The sequence below is a fragment of the Dasypus novemcinctus genome, chromosome 7, assembly GCF_030445035.2.
Source record: "Dasypus novemcinctus isolate mDasNov1 chromosome 7, mDasNov1.1.hap2, whole genome shotgun sequence".
Lineage (NCBI taxonomy): Eukaryota > Metazoa > Chordata > Mammalia > Cingulata > Dasypodidae > Dasypus > Dasypus novemcinctus.
In genome coordinates, this window is record NC_080679.1 from 69,842,691 (window position 1) to 69,861,852 (window position 19,162).

A 19,162-nucleotide genomic window follows, 5' to 3' on the forward strand; every position below is an offset into this window, starting at 1 on the left:
CTACCACCTGCAAAAAGATATTACTAATTTCCTGTTGTAGTTAAGCCATAATACCTATGATAACAGAGGAGAAAAGAAGAAAATTACATTATGCATTGTGGGTAGTTTTTAAAATGTCTGAAGAAACAGAATCTTGCATTTAACTCATAAGCCTCTGCTGTGTAGAGAAAGGTCAAATGGTCTGTTTTAAATCATGAAGCAATTAAATAGCTCTAGCACCTTCAATTTAAAGAAATAAATTTTAACCTTTGTTCATTTTATTATTGGCCTCAAAAACTGTGATCTTTAAACCTCATTTTAAAAAGCATAACTAGGCATTCTTCTCAAAGAATTTTTAAAAATATTTCTTAGAAAAACTGAAATAATTGTCATTCATTTACCTTATAAAGGGCATTTTGAGAACAGAAAGTATAGCACTGCTTTATTCAAATACGGGTTTTCCTTTAAACTTCAAAAGGAAAAAGTCTATAAGATTTTTCTGCAGTGTTCCCAATGATTGGATTATAAATACAAACTATACAAGCCTATAATTAGCATTTCTAATGACAAACAATATACAGTGCAATTTCACAAGAAATCAGTCAACAAAAAGTATACATATAATACTACTTACTGAGTGCCCACTATACACAAGTCTATTTGATGTGGGGATTAAAAGATGAATAGATAAAGCTTTCTATTTCTATGAAAAGCCCTTTAATAGCATTAGTTTTGGAGACTTAACAAGTGGGGGGGAAAAAACCAACCCTTAATGGTTATCAATTCCCCTGAGCCTCCCATGACATCTGAGACGTCTCTCAAAGGCAAAGGTTGAAGACTTAATAGCTCAGGAAGTCAGGGAAGCACAGCATTTACCCCCAAATCTAGGCAATACAATCAGCCTGGCTTCTTCTGAAAAGACCCAAAAAACACTCAGCACTAAATATCCAAGCATACTCTGGAGAATATCAACAGACATTTTATGTGTATGTGGAAGAGGTAATGGTTAGGAATTGGGGAAAAGAACATGAGTTTTATTTAACACAGAATTTCCAGAGTAAAGCCCAAAATTAAATTGCTACCTTTGAATAATACTGAGACATGGAAGCTGTCATTTGACTTTTAAAAATTTAGTTTTATGTTTATGTCTCTTTTAATCACCAATTGGGAGTAATAATTTCGGTCATTTTTTTTTATCTGCCAGATAATATCTACATTCGCAAGAAAGCAAAGCCAGAGTTAAGAACCCAGAAGGTCTAATAGACAGATACTGCATCCAATTTCCTCTCAGAAAACTTTTAAAATTCATCAATTGTCATTATATAATTGTTACTTAACACCAATGATGTACCAAATGCTGAGTGAGTGAGTTAGCCAAAGTTGAATCTGAACCTAATTCTCTACCTGAATATTTATCCATTAACTGAAAACAAGATTCAATTATATTCTCCTTGGTTATTTTGCTGTCCTATCTTTGTTGCTGCTACTTCTATAACAATGATGACTGCCTAATACTACTGGTGACACTTGGTGCATTTTTATTATAGGCTAGAAGCACACAGACCACTCAACACAACCTGATAGTAGGTTCTAATAGATGCTATGTAACAGACACCTTAAAATGTTCATATCTACCCCTTAATCTATCAATTCTAGGAAATAAGTAGAATTGTACACAAAGATTCATGGAGAAGGTCATTCATCAGGATTATTTATAATGACAAAAATTACCTACATATCCAGCAAGAGTTAAGTAAAACATGCATTTGCACAATACAGAATACTATTGATCTATTAAATATCATGTTTAGAAGAATAATGAATGACAGTAAATACCCATGGTATACTGCTGACTATGAAAAAGCTGTTTGTAATGAACAGAAGGAAGATATACCCAAATATTAAAAGTTAGCTTCTAGAAATAGTATTATAGATGATTTTAAAATATACTACTATCTGTATTAGTTAGCCAAAGGGGTACTGATGCAAAATACCAGAACTCTGTTGGTTTTTATAAAGGGTATTTATTTGGGGTAGGAGCTTACAGATACCAGGCCATAAGCGTAAGTTACTTCCCTCACCAAAGTCTATTTTTACATGTTGGAGCAAGATGGCTGCTGACGTCTGCGAGGGTTCAGGCTTCCTGGGTTCCTCTCATCCAGGGTCTTGCTTCTTTCTGGGTTCAGGGTTTTTCTCTTCCCAGGGCTTGCTTCTTCCTCGGCTCAGGGTTTCTCTCTTCCTGGGGTTGGCTTCTCTTTCCTCCAGCTTAAGGCTTTAGCATCAAACTCCAACATCAAAAACCCTCAACTCTGTCCTTTGCCATGCCTTTTATCTGTGAGTCCCCACCCACCAAGGGATGGGGACTCAATTCCCTAATGATGTCATCAGTTCCTAAATTTCTATACATGTTCTTCTTATCCACAAAACCTCTCTGGAAGCTTCCCAACCTCCAGAGATAATCATAGCTCTAAATCATATTCTTCATGCAATACTCACCTCGTTACAATTCCTATCAGTAAATTACGTCTTATCTTCCCTACTGGATGGGTAGATTCTTGACAGTAGGAGTGACAACTTAGTCATCTTTCTTTTTCCCTTAAGACCTAACAAAATCTCTTGAACATAGCCATTACTATAAGTGAATAACAGATTATTAACAGATTATTAACATTAAAACAGAGCCTTGTCAGGGATTTCTGTTTGGAAAAAGGTGATTTGAAAGATAATCACAAATCTCCAGGGATTAAAATAGGTTAGTCTACAAAACACTCATGCAGGCTTTAGATCTTCAAGAGGAAAAAAAGGAAAAGGAACCTTAACTATTTTAAGACATTTAACAATTAATATTTTTGCAAAGTTTTCAATTTTTGATTAAAGAAAATTGAATTAAAAGATATTTAGAAAGTTAAAAAAAAAAAAACAGAAACTTCAGAAGCGGATGTGGCTCAAGAAGATGGACAACTGCCTATCACATAGGAGGTCCCAGGTTTGATTCCCCATAGCTCCTAAATAAGACAAGCAAGACAGCATGCTGACATGACGGGCTGGCCTGACGGGCTGATGCAACAAGGAGATATAACGAGAGACACAACAAGGAATGGAGGTGGTATGACTGGGCTCATCCCTCCCATATGGGAGGTCCCAGGTTTGGTTCCTGGTGCTCCTAAAAAGAAAATGAGCAGACACAGAGAGCACACAATGAAGAGACAGCAAGCACGAACAATGAGGGGGTAGAAAAATAAATAAATAAAATAAATCTTTAAAAAAACAACACATAGCCTTGAAAATTTCATTGAAATGTCCTTCTCTCTTTCAAATTGGTTTTTGATTTTTAACACAGCATGTCTATTTTATATAAGCTTTCCAATTAAAGACTATTACCATATCTAATTTGAAATTAGGATGCTAAAAATAATAACTAGCTCTTCTATAGCATTTACTATGTGCTTTGTTCTAAAGAATGTACATGCATTAAATCACTGTATCCTCCCAACAACGCTACGTGTTAGGTACCATTTTAATATTTCCTATTTTACAAGTGAGGCAGCTACAGCGGAGAAGGGTTACATGACTTGTTCAAGGTCACACAGCTAGGGAAAGCCAAGCCAGGAATTGACCCCTAGCAGCCTCAGTAACTCTAAGCCTTACCGAAATATCCATTCACTTTTAAAAAATCTTATGGGAAACGGACTTGGCCCAGTGGTTAGGGCGTCTGTCTACCACATGGGAGGTCCGCGGTTCAAACCCCGGGCCTCCTTGACCCGTGTGGAGCTGGCCCATGCGCAGTGCTGATGTGCGCAAGGAGTGCCCTGCCACGCAGGGGTATCCCACGCGCAAGGAATGCACCCGTAAGGAGAGGCACCCAGGGTGAAAGAAAGTGCAGCATGACCAGGAATGGCGCCGCCCACACTTCACGTGCTGCTGACAACAGAAGAGGACAAAGAAACAAGATGCAGCAAATAGACACTGAGAACAGACGGGGGGGGGGGGGGGGGCTAAAGTACACAAATACAATATACTAATGCATATTTCATGATGTTGATTTTCCATTAATTATTACAATATTTTTAAATTGCCTTATTCTACTTCTGAATTCTAAGAGTCTTGCCAGTGTAACTTACCACTAATTCTCCTGGGAAATCTTTATTTCCATATGGATTTTTATTCCATATAGATTTTAAAATTAAAAAAAAAAAGAATTTTCATAAAAACACATACCATATTTAGGTGCCACAAAGGAAAACCACAATAATGTTCATCTTGTTGAAAATCACAATTTAATGCAATCTTAGATTTTTAAAGGCAACATTTAGCCTTAATTTTCTTACCACTAAAAAATAATCTCTACTATTACAAGAACTGCGTTATTCTCAGATGCTGTTATACTAAAAGCTTTTGACTAACAAACCTAAATATAGTGATGGAGAACTCTACTATTAAAACACAAAGCATACTTTTAAGCAAACAAAATTCTTAAAATGGGATTAGCCACTGCTTGTACAACTGATTTCACAGTAGTCATTTTTTAAAGAAAAACTGTTGTCTGCTTGCCAAAAAGTAAAATCATCCAGGAGTGTTCAGGAGTAAAATCGTGTTGACTCTATAACCATAAAAGTAACCTATTTAAACCATTTTTTCCCCTTTCTTTTTCTCTTTTTGCCCTTTTTAAGAGTGCAAACTTTAATGAACATACCTTAGACTCCAAAGGCTCATGCCCTGGGTCCTTGCACTTGCTCTTCCCTCTGCCAAGGGACCTGAACCCAGATTTTCTCATGAAGTCCCCTTCCCATCACTTAGGCTCAGCTCAAAAGCCTCTGCTTGGCAAGGCCTTGCCTGGCCAGCCCACCTGGAGGACCTCCACCACCAACTGCTTCCACCCAGCGGGCACTTTACTGTCCCCTTAGTTCTTAATTAAATCCGAAACAAAACTGCACGTTTATTGACTGGCTCCCTGCAGTAGAATGTAAGCTCCACGCGAGCAGGGGGTCTTTTTTGACTTCAAATCACAGGGTCTGGCATTTGGGAGGTGCTAGAGAAATATTCAATTGAATAAATTCACGGTCCTGAGAAAGATGACAGGCTTAAAGAATGTCAGGATGATAATCCATTCCTAGTATTCTGCGCAAATGTAAGCCTTCCGATGATCAAATAACAAGATCCAATCTCCAATTTATCTAGCACTGAGTTAGGCTTTTCACCATCTTAACTATCTGGACTAAAGAAAAACACTTTCAGCAAAATTAGAGGCAGAAGACAGCCTTTACTCACTACTTCGAAAATGTTTCTAAAATAGTCAAAATGCTTCCTATGTGTCAGGAGAGAAGACTCATCGCATGGAAGGACTATATGAACAGATGTCACAAGCCTGCCAACTAACGGAGGGATAAAGCAAACTGAACAGATGTCAGAAGCATGCCAACTAATGGAGGGAGAAAGCAAACGATCTTCAAGAATACAAAGAGGAAGAATTCTGATGCTATTTGGTAAAGGAGCACTGGTGCTGCCTGTCTCCACAGCACCAAAACCATCTGTATTATAGGAGTAACTAATAACGAACATCCTTAGATGTTAGTCTAATATCACTTTCAGGGGGCACTGTTGTTAGGGGCTGTATGTGCCATTTTAAGTGAAACATGTAGAACATTGAAGGATGACTTTCAATTACAAAAAGGTTTAAAATTAAGGGGAAGAAAATGTTCATGTTTAATGGAAGTAAGGGCCACACATCATTACTTATGATGCCAGAAAAGCAAGGAGCCACAGAGTGGACAGTGCTCTCAGAGGGAAGGAAGTGAATGCCCAGTAGAGTGGACACATAAGGTGCTTTAAAGACATAAGAAATAGTCAGTGGGAAGCGGATGTGGCTCAAGTGGCAAGGCCTCCGCCTACCATATGTGAGGACACAGGTTTGATCCCTAGGGCCTCCTGGTGAAAAAGAAGAGAAAGCGTGCCTGCACGGCAAGCCAGTGCTTGTGTGGCAAGCCGAATGTCCGTGCAGCAAGCCAAGTGTCCGTGCTGCAAGCCAAGTGCCCGTGCAGAAAGCCGAGTGCCCACATGAGTGCCTGCATGGTGAGCCGAGTGCCTGCGTGGCAAGCTGAGTGCCCAAGCGGTGACCCAGTGCCCACTCAAGTGAGTCATGCAGCAAGATGACGACACAACAAAAGAGAGACAAGGGGAGAGTCAAGGTGAAGTGCAGCAGAAACCAGGAACTGAGGTGGAGCAGCTGACAGAGAACCTCTCTCCATATCAGAGGTCTCCAGAATCAAATCCTGGTGAATCTTAAGAGGAGAAAAAATGAGAAAAGAAGATAAAAAGAGAAACAGATACAGAAGATCACACAGCGAATGGACACAGACAACAAAAACAGCAGAGTGGGGGGTGGGGAGGGGAATAAATAAATCTTAAAAAAAAAAATAGAGAGGTCGGTTCTAAGAAGTAAGCTCCTCCCCTTTTGTTTGAGAAGACAAAATATTCAAGGCAACCTAAGACACACCCACAGTAGCACAAGGGAAAAAGAATCTGAGGAGCTAGCTGTGTGGGTGACTAGTGACTGCTGGTGGATTTTGTGAATGATGAGAGGTGAGATGGGGCTTGAAGGAACTAAAGGCCCAGACCAGGGGAGGGGAGAGAGAACTGATGCAGAAAGGCTATGGACAAACCTGCCTGCGCTGTCTGAGAAGAGACAAAAACCACCTACATGGCAGGGAAAGGGCAGTGCCCTGGACAGTGGCCAGAAGTGGGCTGACCTTGATGAGTGATGCCTGCTTTATCCCAAATGGTCAGGAGTTGTTATTTACTACATACCACACATTACAAACTAATTTCAAAGAAATATTATGTTGATCATTAAAATAACATTTTGATTTTGGGTTTGTATTTAATTTACAAGTCGTTTCTGAATTTTATAGTGCCAAGGGCAAGTTAAACAGTAAATCAATTATCACTGAACAAATCTAAAAAAAGCAAATGTAGTTATTTTGTTTTTCTGGTTCTTTGGAATCTAGGTAAATGGAAATTTAATGTAGTGATTTATAATTAGACTCTCTATGTAAGATTTAATAGTTCTGTATTTTTCACATACTACTCTGCAATGTGATCATTCAAGCAACTACCATTTTACCTGCATTTATCGGATGAAGAAACAGGTTCCAAGAAGTTACTGGCCCAGGACTGGATGTTAATTAAGTAGGGAAGCTGGGAACAGTGCTTGCATATCCATGATACCACTGCAGGGTGGTATCATGCACCTGTCAAATATATGCTGCCTCTCTGAGAAGCGTATATGGCATAAAAAGAGCCATGAGATAGAAGTTTATTTTCACAGAGCTATCCTTTGAAAACAGAAGTTGACTCAGTGAGAAGGAAAAACAGCAGTTTAGCACAAATACCCTGGCTCACATGTATTTAACATGTGCTACTGAATCTCTTCAAGAAATGTAGTTAAATGTCATTCATGTAAGATTAAACCTGCTCGCAAAATCACATTAGGAATTAAATACATTAGATACACTAGTAGGGTTCAAAAATATTCCAAAATTTCAAGAGCCCTGAAAATACATGGAAAAGGTTATCCAGATACTTCCATGAGTCCTCCACAAAGCCAAGCCCCCACAGGTTGTTCCAGAGCCTCCTCTACATGGTACTGAGCCTCTCTGACGTTTCCCCACTCACCTCTACCAGCCTATGCTCTTCCAATGACCCCACTTTGACACACAAAACTTCTTGCATCATTCTAAAAAGTGTAGCTTACTCATCCTAATCTTTTTTTCTCCCCTCCCCTCCCCAGTTGTCTACTCTCTGTGTCCATTCTCTGTGTGTTCTCTGGTGACCACTTCTATCCTTAGCAGCGGCACCGGGAATCTGTGTTTCTTTTTGTTGCGTCATCTTGCTGTGTCAGCTCTCCGTGTGGGTGGTGCCATTCCTGGGCAGGCTGCACTTTCTTTCATGCTGGGCGGCTCTCCTTACGGGCGGCTCTCCTTACGGGCGCACTCCTTGTGTGTGGGCTCCCCTATGTGGGGACGCCCCTGTGTGGCAGGGCACTCCTTGTGCACATCAGCACTGTGCATGGGCCAGCTCCATCAAGGAGGCCTGGGGTTTGAATCACAGGCCCCCCAGGTGGTAGGCGGCCACCCTATCCACTGGCCAAGTCTGCTTCCCCCTCCTAATTTTTAAATAAACTAAAAAATCAGAACCTCCACAGAGAAAAGGAATACATATATTATTTATTCAGTTCAGTTATTAGGACACATATTAAATCCTAACTTCATGCCTAGGGGTTAAAAGAGGACAATGTGACATTTTTTCCCTATATATTTTGTCAGTGTCATTTCTCATTTAAAATTACCAATTCCAAAAAGTCTATTAACTTTGAATAAATATTTATTAATGATGATATTTAAACTATTTTTATTTCTTTTTAGGAAATGTATTTTGTAGCATAACAACTCTAATTGTCACCAAGCTTTTCCTTCTCTTCAGCCTAACTCATAATTATTTATATACTTGCTGATTAAATTCCTATCAGCACATAATTATTCTTCCCAAGGCTTACATTCAGTTGTTACCTTTAATTTGTCCTTCTTAATCTTCTATACCTTGGTATTTGCTACTCTTCTGTGGGCTCCTGGATAGCAAAGGTACAAAGAAATAATGGCTCTTCTAAAAGCATGTGCTTAAGAGTAGGATACCGTAAAAGGTTTTGAAAGTTACTATAAAAATATTCCAGGAATTGATTTTTCAGGAGATGAAAGGAGATAATCTATTCCATAAAAAAAGGGGTTTGAAAGAGATTAGTGATTTCCAGAACTGAGAATACTTTTAAAAATGCAGGTTCCTGGGAAGCGGACTTGGCCCAGTGGTTAGAGCGTCAGTCTACCGCATGGGAGGTCTGCGGTTCAAACTGCGGCTCCTTGACCCGTGTGGAGCTGGCCCATGTGCAGTGCTGATGCGCACAAGGAGTGCTGTGCCATACAGGGGTGTCCCCCGCATAGGGGAGCCCCAAGCGCAACGAGTGCGCCCCGTAGGAGAGCCGCCCAGCACGAAAGAAAGTGCAGCCTGCCCAAGAATGGTGCCACACACACGGAGAGCTGACACAACAAGATGACGCAACAAAAGAAACGCCACACACACGGAGAGCTGACACAACAAGATGACGCAACAAAAGAAACACAGATTCCCATGCCGCTGACAACGCAGCAAACAGATACAGAGAATAGACGACCAGGGCGGGCGGGTTAGGGAGAAGGGGAGAGAAATAAATAAATAAATCTTAAAAAGAAAAATGCAGGTTCCTGGATACCACAGCAAATCTCAGGGCTGGCAGTAATTTGGAGGCTGACCTATAAAATAACATTCTTCTCTATTTTAGTACTGTAAACTACACTTTATGGGATTAGAGAGTAATTAATACCATCTCCCTTTCTGAGCTCTCCCTGCTCAAGCCTCTGTCATCACCTTCTCCCATGTCTGTTCTACTGAACTCTCATCCACGTCCTGCTCCTAACCACTGTTCCCAGATTCTCCCTCCCAGTGAGATAGGTTAGCTGGAGGCCCAGTGACAAGGGTACAGCAACTAGAGAACCAAGGTGTGCCAACTCTGTCCCAAAGGGCAATAGCTTTTAGGTTCCTTCCTCTTTCAACTTCTGCCTCTTAAAGTAGTTCTGATGGTGATTCCTTATGCCAACTACTACGTTCTTAAATCAACAAATAATGGGCCCCAATGTTGCAAAGGAATTCAACTGATTACAAATACTCAACATTCTTGAACAGCCTAAGTGATCCTCAAGAAATTTAAAAACTATTATCTAGGGGGAGGGATAAATAAATAAATCTTTAAAAAGACACTGTCAAGAAAAATAAATAAACAAAAACGATTATCTTAGCGTGAATAGACAATAACATATATGAAAAAATTTAAAAGGTCCTAAATGGTGTGTAGGTGTGAAAATAATTGTTCTTCCCATCCCTGTCCTAACCACCCGTTCTCTTCCCCAGACGCGATCCCTGTTTCCAGTTTCTTGTGTAACCTTCCAGAAAAGTCTTTGGAGTTACAAGCATACACACATACTCACACAATCATATTTAACATAAATGGCCATATGCTGCTCTGGATCTTGAGTTATCCCCTCATATCTTAGAGAATAATTCATAGCAGCAAATATAGTGGCCTCAGTTTAACAGCTGTTTCTTCCTCTAATTTTTTAAACAATCCCATAGTGATGAATACTTAACTCTTCCCAATTTTCTTACCATTACAGACAATGCAGTAATGGATGTCCTCGTGCAAACTGATTTGTGATGTACAGATAAATTTGTACAATTCCTTAGCTTTGTTGGGATTAGTGGGTACGTGGATTTTTTAAAAATTCAGTAGCTATTGCCAAATTCCTCTCCATAGAAGCTGTACCAATTTGTAATCCCACCAACAAATTGAACCTTACTACCCTATGGTTTTAAATAAACTTCATGATCTCTGTCAATCTAGTAGATTAAATTATTTTAAAGCATATTTCTATTATCATGAGTTAAGCATAATTTTCTTTTGTAAACGCCATTTGCAATTCCTTTTCTGTGAACTGTTTGTTCATTTCTTTTGGCCCTTTTTCTATTAGATAATCAGTCATTTTTCTTACTGATACATAGATGCTCTTTTTTTCTTTTAAGATTTATTTTTATTTATTTATTTCTCCCATCCCCTCACTATTTGTACTTGCTGTGTCTGTTCATCTTCCTTGTTTTTTTTGGAGGCACCAGGAACCGAACCTGGGACCTCTGATGTGGGAGAGCGGTGCCCAATCACTTGAGCCACCTCCGTTTCCTGTACTGTTGTGTCTCTCATTGTTTTCCTCCCCGTGTCTCTTACGTCATTTTGTGTCAGCTCAATGTCTTGCTCATCTTCTTTAGGAGGCACTGGAAACCAAACCCAGGCCCTCCCATGTGGTAGGTTGGAGCTCAGCTGCTTGAGCCACATCTGCTTCCCTAGAAGCTCTGTAGATATTAAGGTGTTACCCTTTATCTATGGCATAGGTGAAGAGTTTTTTCTCAGTGTGGTGATATTTATCTTCTGTTACATACTCTTTTCTTCTAATTGAGTTAAATTTGGTAATCTTTTATCCTACACATTCTATATTCTTCAAGATGTTTGTTTTTTGTTTTTCACATGTAAAGGCAGACATCTTCCCTAATATCTAAGCTCCATAAGCCTTCAGATTCACACTTTTATTTTCTCCTTTTGCACTTTTTGAAATGAGACTGCAAGCTAGAATAGGATATAATACCCATCTACTTTCTCTACTGACCTTCCTCTGCAATTATCCTGAGTTCCTGTGGGTTTTGCTTTCTCTCCTCCCTTACTTTCTTCATGGAGTTACACATGAACCCTACATTTATTTGGCCTATGTCAGAGATCACAATCTTTTTAGTTCTTGCTTCAATTTGAAGTATACTGAAATCAAAAAAAATTTTTCTTTGTCTTTTCATAATCAACAGCCATTCAAACTGTGCTTTTTCTGTTCTAGGGAAATTTCATATGACAAAATCTGTTCAGATTGCTGGGGTGAGAATATGCAAACACTTGTCTAGCTGCTACAGATAGATGGGAAGCAAAAATGTTATCCTAATTGAAAATAAAATCAGACTTCCAGCTTTATCTTTAGAAGAACATGTAAGAAAATATTTTTTAAAATTTTAATGCTTTGTTAAATACTTTATTCTTCAAACTGCAGTAGTTGATAACATTTTGTTACTTGTGGCAGCACTGTAGTATGTATTGAAAAAAATCAAAGTAACTTCTTCAAATTTATGATAAAAATGAAGCACTAGTTTTAGAGAACTGAAATAAAGTTACTGTCGGAAATTGAGGGCAGGTTCAATTTAGGTCTGACTTTTGAAACAAAAATTTAAAAAATATATTACTGTTGCTCTCCCCTCTACTTCCACACTCTTTTCTAAAGGTGGATATGTCTGTCTCAAGAGTTACAGTGAGAATTGCTTCAATAAGATGGCAGATTAAAAAAAAGTACAAGTTCATTTCTATTCTTGACCCAATTCCTTCTGCACTTTTTTCTCTTATGTATGGAAAGAGAATGACAAATAAAAAGAGACAGATAATTTAATTTTTCTCCATCCTTTCCTGCCTGTTGAGTTAAAGACAAAACGTTTCAGGTACCAAAGTAGTAAAAACCAAAAAAAAAAATTTTTTAAAATAATTCTATTTGTGTATTTATTACTTCCATCATACTCTTGAAAGCAAAGCCTACTCTCTAAAAAAACTAAGAAAAGACAAAAATATTTCACTTTCTAATGCCAATTCCAAAAAAAGGAGAATGATGGGAAGGAAGCTTAAAATTCTACTGCAGAGGTTGCTATTGGTTCATTTTTCCACTCATCTACCCATAATTTGGAGAAGAGCTTTATTTCATATCACCACCAAGAAAAGTAAATTATTTGCTATACTCTCTCCTAGCCATATTTGCATATGGGATAGCACCTCACTGGACAAAAAGCCTGGTCTCAATTTCTCAACCTGGGAAATGGAAAACATGGGAATAGAGATTTTTTAAACCCCATTACAGATCTAACCTTCTATGAATCTAATGTAAAAGTCATAAAGAGCATTAGCATATCAAACAGGAGTATTTCCTGCATCGAGGTATTTTCTTAGGATATTTTATAAATTGACATAGTTTTTCTTTAGTAATCTAATTGGGATTACTTTAAAGTACAAGAATTTTTTATGTATTAATTATGAATTCTTTGTACGCAATCTAATAGTAAATGTTATTTGTTTACTTAAATTTACTTAAGTTTAAGAGTTAAATTGCATACTTAATGTTCTCTTTAACCCAGTAATATCTTAAATAGTCCTGGATATCAAGCTACTTGGGTTTGAATTCCTTTCTAGTTCTATTTTGTCATTTTACTATAGATTTTCTGAGACACTGGCCCTGTCAGCTGGCATTTCCTCACACATGGTAGTTTTTAGTCAAAGTAACCTGCTAAACCACTGTCACAGATACTCCTTGAACTTTTCAGTTTCCTAAAATTTCATCACATTTTTAACACAATCTTTTAGCACTTACATTATGATTTATTTTAATATAGAAATCACAACCATACACAAAGTAAATGCGAATTCACAAGAAAATTTCATATAACCCATCAGGAACTTCATCTTGAGATCATCATGAGTCAATATACTCAATTCCCTATAACACTGAAGTTGTATTTTTACTAACCATTCATCTTTGTCTATTTTCTAATTTTCCCCTTAGAAAACAAGTCAATGTTAAGTCATGCTCCATTCCTAAAAAGTTCACCCATCCAACTACCCTTCACTGACCAATGTCATGCTCCTTTTTGATAACTTGAAGTGTCTTCATGACAAGAGGACTTGCCATGAGTTGAAGCCCCCTGCTTTTAAAAAGCCAATAAAATAAAACCTTCTTTGCAAGAGTGGCATTTTTTTTCCCAGTACACTTTCAACTCAAGAAAGCCTAAACATAAACCCGGAAAAAGTTTAGGGAACAAAACCCATTTTGACTAGATCCTTGAGAACAGACATTTTTATGATTCAGTACTTAAAATAGTATCTGGGACATACTAGGTATTCAATAAATACTGGCTGAATGAAAGAAGGCGGCATGCTTAGATGCCTATACCAGCTTCACATGAGACCCATAGACACTGGTCATCTATCTGTGAAAGTGATCAGCCCAGGGTTCAGACTTCCAACAGATGGATGCAGGACTGCCTCCAAAGTTCATGAAAACTCATGCCCATGCCAGAAAGACAGACTACCAATTTTAGTAACTGAGATGCACATCATCTAAAATTAATTTTAGTTCATTGTCTTGACTAAAGCTACTAAGCCCACTCAATTTCAAATCACTAAGCAGTTCCATCTCTTCAAGGAGTAGAAGAAATATATAGCCAGAATAAGAGAGATGTGGATAATCAGGATAATCAGGAGGCATTTGACTCCTTTATTCTCCTAATGAGCTTTTTTACAACTTCTGACTTTAATGCTAAGCAACAAGGTTTTTTTCCTTAGGAGGTCAGTCTTTTGGGGGGCAGGGGAGGGGGATTAAAATGGTGCCACATTTCCATCAAACTGCTGCTGGAACTATCAGCAAGATGCTCTCCAAATCACTGTCAGGAAAAGGCAACTGAAGACTAGATTCTGTTGGAGAAAACTATACAGCCAACACTTATATCAGCCAATGAAAAAGCCAGTGAGAAAATTAAGTTCAAGATAATGAAATGACTATCAAGAAACCTAAGCAAATCAGGAAAATAATTTTAGAACATAAGAAAATATTGAAAACATATCACAAGATTTACAAAATAAATAACCAGCTGAAATGACATATATTATTCCAGAATAATCTTAAAAGTAAAAGGCCTTACTCTCATCTCCACAAGAGAGCATAAGTAACTGTTATTAGAATGAACCAAAGAACTTACTGAGTTGCAAACCCTTTATTTTTTCCAAGGGAGTGCATATAAGAGAATATAAAAGCAGGTCTCATAACGTTGTAACATTAGAAGGGAAAAAGGATGAAAGCAAACGTGCCTAAAGGTTCAATTCACTCAATCATATCTCATTTCCTGCACCTTTGTGAAGTGGCTATTAATATCATCATTTTAGATCGGCAATAACTGAGGATTGGAGATTTTTTATTTTCCCAAATCACACACAACTTTTAAACTGTCAATATGGGATTTGATTCCAGCCCTTTTGATTCTAACCCCAGCGCTCTCTCAACGCTATGAAACCCACCTCACCGTCAATGCTGAAACATCTTAGTATCTTAGTACCTTAACCCAGAATTATTTACCTCACATTCATCAGTAAGTAACAAATAATCCAACTGAATTTTATGTCTTCTTCCCTCTCACATACTTTTTCACACTTACTTATTCAGATACCTCATTACAGGGTCTCGTTCTTCAACGTGAAGGTCCCCACTGCTCAAAACGCCGTTGCTCTCTATTTAACATGTCTAAACCACACTAAAAACTGCTGCCCCCAATTTCCCTGTTTCCTTTAATTATAGCAAAACATTGATTCCTTTCTCTTCTTGTTCAGGACTCTTAAGCCACATTCTTCTCCTGATGTCTTTTAAAATCCATTCTTTCCTTTAAGTTTTCCCCAAACTTAAGGATTCTTTCATCTCAACAGCAGCCTCCTAACTAGGTCTCTCCCCACCCCTAACCACCTGTTCTCTAGACTTATTTATAAACCTTTGAGTAGGGTTTGGAAACTTCCAGGGCTCCCTCCACTTATGTTAGTATCATTTCCTCTGTCCAACATGGCCTTTGCCTTCTTGGATGGCCACTCCCTGCTCATCCTTCCTGCAAACCGCCTCCACAACTACACTCTTTGGATAATTTTCTTTTGTTACAGACGTCTGTTCTGCCTCATAACAACTCTGTATTATCCCTTCTCCTTAGAACTTTAAAACTATCATTTCCGGTCCATCTTTTTTTTAATATGATGATCATCTATGAACTCACCACCAAACCCAAGTACCGGATCATTACAATAACTTGCATCTACCTATCTGCAACCCTCCAAGCCATCAACTTCATCCCCTAAAAGACAACCATCTCCTAAGATTTTTCCTCATTTTCCTGACTTTTTCTTTTTTTGCTTTTTAAAAATATGTGTATTTCAACATACTGTGTATGCAAAGAAATTGCTTGTTTCTGTTTTACTATTTGTGTTTGCTTATTTTCCTCACTTGTATACATTAGTACAGCCATTTTGGAAAATAATGTGGCAATAACAAGTAAATTGAGTATTTATATATTCTACGATCAGCAATTGTGTATCTAAGTATTTATCCAAGAGAAACATTTGCACATATGCCCCAGAAACATGAGATTAGGGCAACATTTGCAAATAAAGAGAGAGAGAAACATCCGCTGGCAGAGAATAATTATATTGTGTTACAGACACATAGTGGATATTATACAGCAGAGAAAGTCAGTGAACTACAGCATACATCACAGATGAATCTTAGTGACAGTGTTGAATGGGGAAAAAAGGTCTCAGAAAACAATGGATAGTAAGATTCATTTTTATGATGATTTTTAAAACCTAAAAAGGATAATTATTAAATCTTTGGATTTAAAAAGTTCCCTTTTCGAGAATTTATACCTCTTCTCCCAAATTAGACTATAAACTCTTAAGGAGAGCACCATCTCTCTCTTATTTCTATCTTCCGCAGTGCTTATACCAGTGCCTTGAACAGAGTAGATGCTCAATAAGTCATAATAAGTCCTTGATTACCAGATGCTAGTTAAGCAAGATACTTTAATAAAATTTAAGTCCTCTCTCTTGTCCAACAATTTCATGAATAAAGTCAAATAAAACTCTAAAGGTAACAAAAGATTAAAGAAACTTAGGGACAAGAAAACATATTTTACTCTCCTGTAAAAATAGAAAAGAGGGAGCGGATGTGGCTCAAGCTGTTGAGTGCCTGCTTCCCACATGGGAGTTCAGGTTTGGGTTCCTGGTGCTTCATAAAAACAAAGAAACAAACAACAGGCAAACAAACAAAAACTACTCAGGGGGGTTGATGTGGCTCAGTGGTTGAGGGCCAGCTTCCCACATATGAGGTCCTAGGTTCAATCTTCACCCCAGTACCTCAAAAAAGTCCAACAGTACATTATACTGATGACAAGAGCCATCTGCTAAGCCATCATAACTTGAAACTGAGGTATCCCTAAAAGCAATCCACTGCATAATTGAGTTCTCAATATTAAAACTGAATATGAGCAAGTCAGGACTTTGAGGTTTTCTAAAAGCAAAGGTCTTAATTTCAAAATGCTTTTGTTTCTCCTTGACTGAGAAAAATAATTTTTAAGGGACACCATGAAATCCAACTGCAAAGAATAAAAACCAGTAAAATATTCCATGAATTAGGGTCTTTCTTATACCAAAGGAGGGTTATGCATAATTTCTGTAGGTGATGAGAGCCGAGTTACAATGCAGCTTCTCTCTGACCTTGGGAACCCTGCTCGTTCTCAGAGTTACTGCGAGGACTTCTGTTTCATTTATTATGAGTCTTTGCATCTGCAATGCTGTAGCAATGGATAAGAATATCAAGAGTGTTTGCTTGCAGCATCCGAACTGTAGAAACGCTTACAAATAACAAAGTGGAGGAAAAAGAGAAAGAAAAATATGTACTTAGCCAAGAGGAAAACAAAGTTAATGGTATTGTGATGGGAATTTTTAAATTTTACGTTTGAAGAAAGACTACATTTACTAATCAGCTCCACGATATGAGTCGCTTGTAATCAATTTTTAAATTTAATAAAAGCTTTATAAAATTTGTTTTTGGAAAAAAAAAACACTAAATATAACATACAATTTGCTTAACCTAGTCCAACGATTTTAAAAAATGGAAATCCTTCTAGAGAAAAAGCCGTATAGTGTACTTTGTGTCCGGGACTGAGAAATAATCTAGCAGCCCAGTGGGTTCACTTAGTTTCGTGTCATTTGCTTCATGTCCATTATGTAATGCTTTTCCCAGCCTTTAGGTCTCTATATTTAAGCTGCCGTTCAGGTATATCATATAATTGCCACAAAACCGGTTATCTGGCCCTAACTTTCAAAAACAGCTTAAATGGTGCCTTGCAGATGTGCCTATGTACACTACAGGCTTTTAAAAAAATTTTGCTGGTGTCATTACTTCTTCTCAGCTTCCTCCCAGGTCCCCCATCACCTCCTCCCTCAGCATCCCTGGCGACAGGATCTGCGGGCAGCTCGCGGCTTGTTGCAGGGGAAGCAAGTCTTGACTGCAATGCAAGCCCAGTCCGGGTCTCAACCCGGGAAGGCAGATTCGGCCCTGGACGGGGGTGTGGACGAAGGCTGCAGAGAGGGCTGCAGGTGGGCAGCAGCGAGTGGGGCAGGGGTGCCTCGCGAGGGCAGTCCGCGGTGCACGCGCGCAATAAAACCCACTGCACAACTTCCCCAGCAGCTCCTCGGGGCTCCCGGGATTCTCGGAAAGGTGCGGCGTAGACGTTTGCTCGGTCCGCGCGACCGTTCTCACCCTGCAGCTTCGGTCCTCCGCTGACAATTACATCAGTCCTCCTCCCTGCCCCAGCTTCAATCCCCAGCCAGACGCGAGCGAGCCCGAGCGCCCAGCGGCGCGGGGGAATGCGGGCACGAGAGCCAGGCGGCCGGAATTCCCCGGCAACGAGGGGGAGGGGAGGGCGGCGAGCGGGCACCGTGACACAGGCGCCCCCTCCCACCTCGGCCGCCGGGCCGGACCCACACCGCCGCCCCCACTCCCTGCCGCGGGGACTATCTGGCTGGGGGAGCCCCCAAGGAGTGGCGCTGCCTCCGGGGACCAAGCCTTAGCTGCCTACCCGCAGTCCCTCAGGGTCCTCGGCCCGCCGGACGCGCGCACAATGCCCCCGGGCTGCGGTGCGATCCCCGTGGCGCCCGCCCCTAGCGTGCCCTCTGCGGCTCAGACGCCTACCTGGAAGGCGAGCGGAGGCGCTGCGAGTCCTGCGTCTGGCAGCGGCGGCAGCAGGAGGAGGAGGCGGCCCCGGCGGGCGGGCAGGCTGGCGAGAACGCGGGCTGGCCGGGGAGCCGAGGCACCGGTGCCGCCTGCGCCGTGCCGCGGTTCCCAGCCCCGAAAGCGGCGGCGGCGGCGCTGCGCCTCCAGTGGCCCGCCCGCCGCAGCCCCTCCTCTCCCGCGGGCGGGGCGCGCCGGCGTAGCTGCGCTCCGGGCTCCCCGCCCCCGACTCCCGGTTCCCGGCTCGCTGGCCGGGTCCGAGTGGAGCAGCCGGCGGCCAGGGGCGGGCGGGCGGATTACGCGCCCACCTGACCGGGCCCCCTCCCTGCGCCGCTGGGAATGCTGCGGACCCCGTGTGCCGAGATCCGAACGCGCGGAGCCCAACTTCCTGGGTTCGCTCCTGGCCCGGCCCGGGTGGGAACGCCCGGTCTCCAGAGATCCCCTGCTGTTGAGACCCTGTCGGGGTTTTCCCTGGCCTGAGAACCGTAGTAGTAGCGCCTCCGCCCGCCCAGTCCTGGCTCTCACCAGGCGTCCCCGAATGACTCTAGCGCTCAAGGTCCTGGAGCGCAGCCGAGGGACAGAGGGATCTGAAGGGAACGACCGCCAGGCGGCCTCCCTCGGGAGTACCAACCCCTGCCACCACGCGCCCTTCT

General features: G+C 40.6%; 1 protein-coding gene across 6 annotated transcripts in view; it reads right to left on the reverse strand.

The window, feature by feature from the left end:
* Window positions 1-18,689, reverse strand: part of OSBPL6 (oxysterol binding protein like 6) — a 236,892-nt gene extending 218,203 nt beyond the window's left edge. For 3 of the 6 annotated variants that reach the window (XM_058300590.2, XM_058300588.2, XM_058300585.2), the window contains exon 1: window positions 18,471-18,680. The gene's annotated coding sequence lies outside the window, so the exon portion shown is untranslated. Of the gene's footprint in view, window positions 1-18,470 lie in introns of all 6 variants that reach the window. The other 3 variants (XM_058300587.1, XM_058300586.1, XM_058300583.1) reach the window with 2 other exon arrangements.
* Between the last annotated feature and the right edge of the window lie 473 nt (window positions 18,690-19,162).